Source organism: Zootoca vivipara, chromosome 8, assembly GCF_963506605.1.
Source record: "Zootoca vivipara chromosome 8, rZooViv1.1, whole genome shotgun sequence".
Lineage (NCBI taxonomy): Eukaryota > Metazoa > Chordata > Lepidosauria > Squamata > Lacertidae > Zootoca > Zootoca vivipara.
In genome coordinates this window covers 3,465,266-3,473,132 of record NC_083283.1, presented here as the reverse complement: position 1 = coordinate 3,473,132, position 7,867 = coordinate 3,465,266, and positions in this window count along the sequence as shown.

The window sequence follows — 7,867 nt, the reverse complement described above, 5'->3', positions numbered from 1 at the left end:
ATAAGTAAGAATAAAAATGTGCACCCCACCACCGAGACCATTCCATTGTAACTATCCAACCTCCCAAAATTTCAACACCTCTTGCGATGGTTTGACCCCTTTCCCTTTTTAACAGTACAAATTCTACAAACACCCTCCCTATCTCCTCAAAATCATTTTCTCCTGCATATTCCCCGTCTTACCTTAATGATAAATGTTAATTTATTGTTAATAGCTGTATCCCACCCCTCTTTGTACCATTTCATATTCTGCTTGCCCCTTCCACTTCCTAGCTATCGTAATGTGTGCAGCTGTCAATATGTTTGTGAGCAAGTCCTTCACAGCCTGCGAACCTTCCACCCCATCGTAAATTGGTAATAATGCTACCTCTGGACTTTCGTTCAGCTTTAACCTCCCTAAACGTAGAGAAATTGTAATTATTTACTCTTGTAAGGTTCTCTAAGCCTCTTCCAGTGTCCAGTATCTAGTGTCCAGTGTTTATTACAAAGCCTGCAATAAACCCAGATGCCAACTTTGCTGCCACATACACCCGGGACAACACCATTACTGGCCCCAACAACATCCAACATAGGACTATTTAATTGCTCATCTTCTAAAATTGTGCATTCCATCAAATGCCAACAGTGCCCTTCAGCTCTCTATATTGGACAAACAGGCCAAAACCTACGCCAAAGGATAAATGGACATAAATCTGACATCAGGAATCACATGACAGAGAAACCAGTAGGAGAACACTTCAATCTCCCAGGATATTCTATACAATATCTCAAAATGGCTGTCTTATTATAAAAGAATTTCAGAAATAGACTGGAAAGAAAAGTTGCTGAATTGCAACTTATTACCAAACTTAAAACCATGGAGAGACCTGGTCTGAATAGAGACATTGGATTCTTATTTCATTATACATGATAAGCTATCTTTAGACATCCCACCCCTTGCTTTTTCCTGCAAGACCAATTGCAGTCATGAAACAGTCATTAACAGTTGTCAACAGGTTTACCACTCCTATCAGCTGGTCACCTATTCCCACCACCCTTCTGAGTAATACCCCTCTCCACCCTCTCACTATATATAAGGGTCTGGTACTTCTGTTTCAGAGTATCTGAAGAAGTGTGCATGCACACGAAAACTCATATCAATGACAAACTTAGTTGGTCTCTAAGGTGCTACTGGAAGGATTTTTTTTTTTTACTTTTTGTTTCAACGTCAGACCAACACGGCTACCTTCCTGCAACTAGGATTTTAAAAAAACATTATTTAAAAAATTGAAACCAGAAATTGGGGAACTGCTGTGCAAAGATGTGTTCTTAGGTGCCTGCAAAAGCCAGACAAAATAAAGTCGTTCTCAGCAGGTGCTTAAAAGTTAAAGCAAAAGCAGCCTGTTGGCAGAGTAGTCCAAAGGATTGGGTCCACAATTATGTGTCTCATTAGGCAAAACTGGGCTACCTGCTGAAAACGACATAAAGGGGGGGGGGAGATCTTCCATCTTGCAGTTCAACTTCCTGATCAATATAGCTGTCAAAAATATGCCAACTTTTTCCCCTCTGCGATTTCTTTCCATGTTCTTATCTAGCTGGCCCCACAGGGTAACTTGGGACATTTTATTTTAAAAAATGCTGTACTTTTGAATTTTAAAAATCCCTACTATGACCCAAGTTCCGCTTAGCAACTAGAAGGGCTGGTGGGTGTTAAAAGGAGGCCACCTCTTCTGTCAATGGCCCTTGTGGTCTCTTCCAACTCTATGATTCTATGATTCTAACATAGATGCGATGTTTTGAATGAAATGATCATATCGCGTCTCTGCTCCATTTTTGAATCTGCAGTCTTTCATCATGGGTTATGTTCTACTCCAGAGGTCGGCAACCTTTATCAGAGGATGGGCTGGTTGACGCTCCGTCTGTCGGGAGGATGGGCCGGAGCGTGTATGCACATGCGCTCTTCCGGGTTGGAGGAGCGCCCGTGCGCATAGGCGCCATCAACCCGGAAGTCAGTCCCTGCACCGCACCGGTAAGAGCGGGCAGCGGGGGTCGCCATGGGCCAGTTAGACAATCACAGGCTATGAAGGACTTGCTCGCAAATTTATTGCCAGCTGCACGCATTATAATAGCTGGGAAGTGGAAGGTGAAAGGAGAATATGAAATGGAGGAATGGTACAAAGAGGGGTGGGATACAGCTATTAAGGATAAATTAACATGTGTCATTAAGGTAAGACGGGGAATATGCAGGAGAAAACGATTTTGAGGAGATAGGGAGGGTGTTTATAGAATTTGTACTGTTAAAAAGGGAAAGGGGTCAAACCATCGCAAGAGGTGTTGAAATTTTGGGAGGTTGGATAGTTACAATGGAATGGTCTCGGTGGTGGGGTGAACATTTTTATTCTTACTTATTTATGATGATTACTTTGTCAAAATTAATTAATAAACATACAATCTATCGGGGATCTTTTCCTCTGGCGTCTCCTCACCAAGGTCGGCTGCCTCCTGTCAACATTCTTTCCACACATTCCGCCAACGTCTATAGTTCTGCCTCCATTGTGACACCCTTGTGCTTCTTTCCCCATGCCTCAGCATCTTGCGATGATGGCAGGAGGTTATTGTTCCCCATGCTCTTTCATTGTCCAAGATATTAAAACACACACATACCGGTAGTTGGAACAGACTGAGCTTTTCCTACCGTCCCCCGGGTCCAGCAGGACACTAGCTGCCAAGTCCTGTTCCGGGGCGGGTTGGCGGTGGCTGTCTTGAGAAAAGACACGGCTGACTGACACAGGTAAGAGGGCTGGGGTGGGAGCAGAGGCAATCCTGCTGGGTAGGAAGGTGAGAAATCAAGTTCCATGCGGGAATGTTCTTCCAGGCAGGGCGGTTGATTGGCTGCAGACAAGCAATGTGGTCTAGCATTCGTGGGTTAAGGATCCCACGTAATCTTGTCAAGCATCTTTGCAGCTGGCGTGAGAAACCTCAAAGTCAGAAGGCTGCCTGTTGCTCTCCAGACTTCTCCCTAGGCCATGGATGTAGCCAACAGGGGTCGGGAGGGGCAGCTGACCCCCCTAAATCAATAAAAATACATAGCAAACAGGTTCTCCCTCCCCCCCCCAAAAAATCCTGGCTATGCCCATCCTTTCTGCAGGCCACATTTCTCATTGGTGGTCCACTGTATCCATGGGTACATTGACCTCTCTGTGATGTGTCCTTGATCTTCACCAAAGCTTCCTCCTTGCCTTGATGGAGGGTAAGAAAAATAGGACAAGACTGCTGGATCTCACCAATGGCCCATCTAGTCTGCCATGATCCTGTTCTCAGAGTGGCCAGCCAGATGCCTCTTCTGGGAAGACTGCAAGCCAAGAGCTGAGCACTAGAGCACCACTCCCCAAGTCCTGTGATCTCCGGCAGTTAGAAGCATCCTACTAGCATAGCCATCCCAGCTGGTAGCTATTGATCTCCTCTGTGAGTTTGCCCTTTACAAGCCCTCTGAGTTGGTGGCCTCCTGTGGGAGGGAGTTCCACAGGTTTTATCTGCCCTGAATCGTCCAACGTTCAGCTTCAAACACAAATGGGCCCCTGTGATCTGAACTGGGCCATTTTGACACTCGTGCTGTGGAACTCCCAGTCCCAGGAAACCAAAGTACGGTTTCCAATTGGCTACGGGAAGCTCCTACAGCCAGTTTGAAGCTTTGGAAGTAAGGCCGGACGTTCAGGTTTCCTGGAGCATTTCTGTTAAAACTATGGAGGCACAGCATAGCCACCCTAGCTGGTGGCTATTGAAAGCCTTCTCTTCCATGATTTTGTCCAATCCTCTTTGAAAGCTGTCCTAGTGGATGTGCTCTGGTGGCAGGGAGTTCCATAGTTTAAGCCCTTTTCTTTTTCCTGTCCTGAATCTTCTAAACATGCAGCTTCCTTGGAAGTCTTCAAGAGGGAGAAGAACTTTCCTCTATCCACTCTCTCCACGAGAGAGTGTGATTTTGTAAAGGAATAAAATTCTGAGTAATTTTTATAAAGGAATACTTCTGAACATTAAAGGAATATTCTATATATAGGAACAAAGCAGAATTTGTCCCTGTGAGGAACTCGCCAAAGGGACCACTAGGTGGGGTTGTTGTTTGACTAATTCAGAATATGCAATTGTTTCCCCTTCTTCTTATGCACTGACTGTGTCCAGGGGTTGGCAGGGAAACTTGGAAGTAGGGCTTAATGGAAATATCCACCCCTTCAGGTGTCTCCAGCAACTGTTTCGACTATGGCAGACCAACACGGCTACCTACCTGTAACTTGCGCTAGCAAGTTTCCTTTACTTAGCAGAGTTACATTCCCCTTTTATTTTCACAGAAGATAGTTGGTTGCAGGCTCGTGTGTCTCAATTGTCTGTCTCAGATTGAATTGTACGTTCCTGGTAAATTCCCTTGAATCCCTCTTAAAAGAATAAATACGTCACAATCTTATTCAAAGTCAATAAAAGAAGTTTACTCACATCAGTTCACAGTTGAAATCCAAAAGGTAGATTTAGTTACAAATATGTATATGTGGATCTAACCCATATGGGGGAATAATCCCAGTGCTTCTGCTGAGAGCTAGCAGAGCAGTCCTAGCTAAAAACTGGTCAAATGAAGAAGGAAGTCAAAAAGAGGAGGGAAGTGTGCTGTGTGACTCATCCTTTTGTTACCTGGACAGGTGAGGTCATGCCCACTTTCTATCACATGCAAAAGGAAGGATGCTCCAGCCAGGAGGAACAGGAAGTTTTGAATGGCTGCACCAAACATTCCCTCGTTTGCGAACGTTCTTTGGAAGCCGAACGTCCGTCCATACTTCCGAAGCTTCAAACTGGTTGCAGGAGCTTCCCACAGCCAACCCCAAACCACGCCTTGGTTTCTGAACGTTTTGGAAGTTGAACGGACTTCCGGAACGGATTTCGTTCGACTTCCGAGATTCTACTGTATTTCCTGGCTTAATTGTTGACGTGATGATTTTGTGCACCAAAGGGAAACTGGGACTCCTCACGGCAGGCTGCTTCATCCTAGCGGCGGAGAGAGACGCAAAATGATGAAGGTTCTTCCTGTCCTATTGTTGACCACCACCTTGTGGACTAAAACGGGTGAGTCTTTGACACTGTGGTCATTTGTTCCTGGAACAACCTCCTTAGCTTGGAGAGGAGAAGACTGAGAGGTGAAAGGATAGCAACCTTCAAGGATCTGAAGGGCTGTCACTTGGAAGATGGAGGAAGCTTGTCTTCTCCTGCTCCAGAGGACAGGACCTCTCGAATTACAAGAAAGGAAATACCAACTAAGCATTGGGAAGAACTTTCTGAGGCTAAGAGCTGTTCGACAGTGGGATGGACCAGCTCAGAAAGTGGTTTTCTGTCCATTATTGGAGGTTTTTAAGGTTGGAGAAACCATCTGCCAACAACAAGTTTATTATTTATACCTTGCCCATCTGGCTGGGTTTCCCCATCCACTCTGGGCAGCTCCCAGCAGAATATTAAAAACACGATAAAAGATCATACATTAAAAACTTCCCTAAACAGGCCTGCCTTCAGAAGTCTTCTAAAAGTCAGATAGTTGTTTATCTCTTTGACATCTGATGGGAGGGCTTTCCACAAGGCAGGCGCCACTACCAAGAAGGCCCTCTGCCTGGTTCTCTGTAACCTCACAGGGAGGAAACCACCAGAAGGCCCTCGGTGCTGGACCTCAGTGTCCGGGCAGAACGATGGGAGTGGAGATGCTCTTCCAGGTCTACTGGGCCAAGGCCATTTAGGGCTTTAAAGGTCAGCACCAACAATTTTAATTGTGCTCAGAAACATACTGGGAGCCAATGTAGGTCTTTCAAGACCGGTGTTATGTGGTCTCGGTCCAGAATTCTTTGGCTCCGATTCCTGCATTGCAGGAGGTTGGACTAGATGACCCTTGGGGGTTCCCTTCCAACTCTACAATTCGGTGATTCTTGTGGGCATATTGGAAAGGAGCACAAGGACATGGGTTTGGCCCAGGAGCCAGCCAGCTCCCCATGGTTGGTTGCTCAGATGCCCTCTGGTCTTACGAGACCTACTTAGGAGAGACCTGGGGATCCTGGTTAGGGAGTTCCAGTACTTAGCCTGTTTCATTTGAAAGTCCTAGCAAAGACAGATTTCTCCCCCATCTTTACTGTGTGTATTTCATTTTATTTTATCTTCTTCCTTGCAGCTTCTTCCCTAGAATGTTATAACTGCAAGGAAACACAGTATTCTGGTTGTAAAAGTACTGTGAACTGTTCTGAAACAGATCGCTTCTGCACGAGTTACACTGGTAAGTTTGGGGAGGCAGAAGAACATAGCCATTGTGCCTAGCAGGCATCAGTAGCCCTCTCCTCCATGAATTTGTCTATTTCTTTTTCAAAGCCATCTAAGTTGGTAGCCATCACTGCTTCATGTTTAACTACGGATGCGTCAAGAAGTACATTATTTTTTGGTTCTTACTTTTCCAGCATTCAGTTTCCCTGGATGCCCACGAGTTCAAGGGTTAGGAGAGTGGGAGAAAAACTCTCTCTCCACCTTATGCATTATTATGTTGCCTTTTGCTCGCCTTTTCTCGAAAGTCAACGAAACAATAAAATTGTGGCTTTCTAACCATGGCCCTTTCCCATCCTCTCCCTTTTAGAAATGACCTCTCCCTCCGGCTATACTGTGGAGCAACGCTGCTCCAACACTTGCTTGATTGCCAAAATCAGTTGGAAATCGCTTCATACTTACACCTGCTGTCAAGAGGACAGGTGCAACGGCACAGCGAATGTAAGATTGTGCATGCTTGTGCTAGTGGCGCTGGTTGTCATCAGAGCTTTGATTTGACCTGGAACTGAGATCCCGGGTGGGCAAACCGGAACCACGGAGAAGCCCCTGCCCAGAAAGCAAGTCGTCTATCTGGGCGGCCAGTTTTAGCCAAGGCGCACAGAGTAATGCCACCACCAAAAAGGCCCTGTAGCTTATATTTTATTATTATTGCTGCCTTGCCTTCTGGACACTGTGTTTCAGGGAGGAAAGCCCAGGAGCACCAGTGGCAGACTGGTGTACCAAAAGCTGGACTTCTGCGGACAGTTTGGAGGCTTGGGTCAGCTTGCGGCCATCAAGTCATGTCTGGTAGCTCATGGCTACTTTCTATTTTTAACTTTTCCTATTGAGAACTTGCAAAGATACGAAAAGAATAAGGGGGAGCGGTAGGCACAGGATTATCCACAAGTAAGACTAAATCATAGAAGAAATTTGTACATTCCGTCTGGTAATGAAAAGACTGAACCCCTTCCAGGGAGATCTTCATCGTTACTCAGAAGGAGAGTAAATTAAACTTATCCCCAAGCAAAAGTTAAATGGCTCGGGATCTGAGCTTTGTCGGGACCGCTGGACATTCGGGAAATAAATGGCCACCAACGAGCAGCAAACTCTTCTGAAGCCAGCGTTGCCTTTTTGCACTTTTAAATGATGTATAAATGGCTAATAAAAGCTTTTGTACCATATGGTGTCTGAGGGGATTCTTTTTTTGCTTCTTCCCAGTTCTGAGTGGTCTTGTGGCTATGGGCATAAAAGTAGTCAGTTCTTTTGAACTGCGGTTATTGGCTTGATTAGGGAATACAATGATACCTTGGATCTCGAACTTAATTCTTCCCGGGAGCCTCTTCGACTACTGGGACCGTTCGAAAACCGAGGCGCGGCTTCCGTTTGGCCTATTAGGTCCATAAATTAACATCTAGCATATATTCAACAACAAAAAACAGTGGCAATTTGTTGTTGACAAAGGACAGCTGGACATATAAAGGGCCCCATTACCTTCAGGAGCTTAGGGCCTCATCAAACCTACATCCGGCCCTGACCATGATACCACTTTAAACCCCCAGGCCTTAGTTTGCCTACCC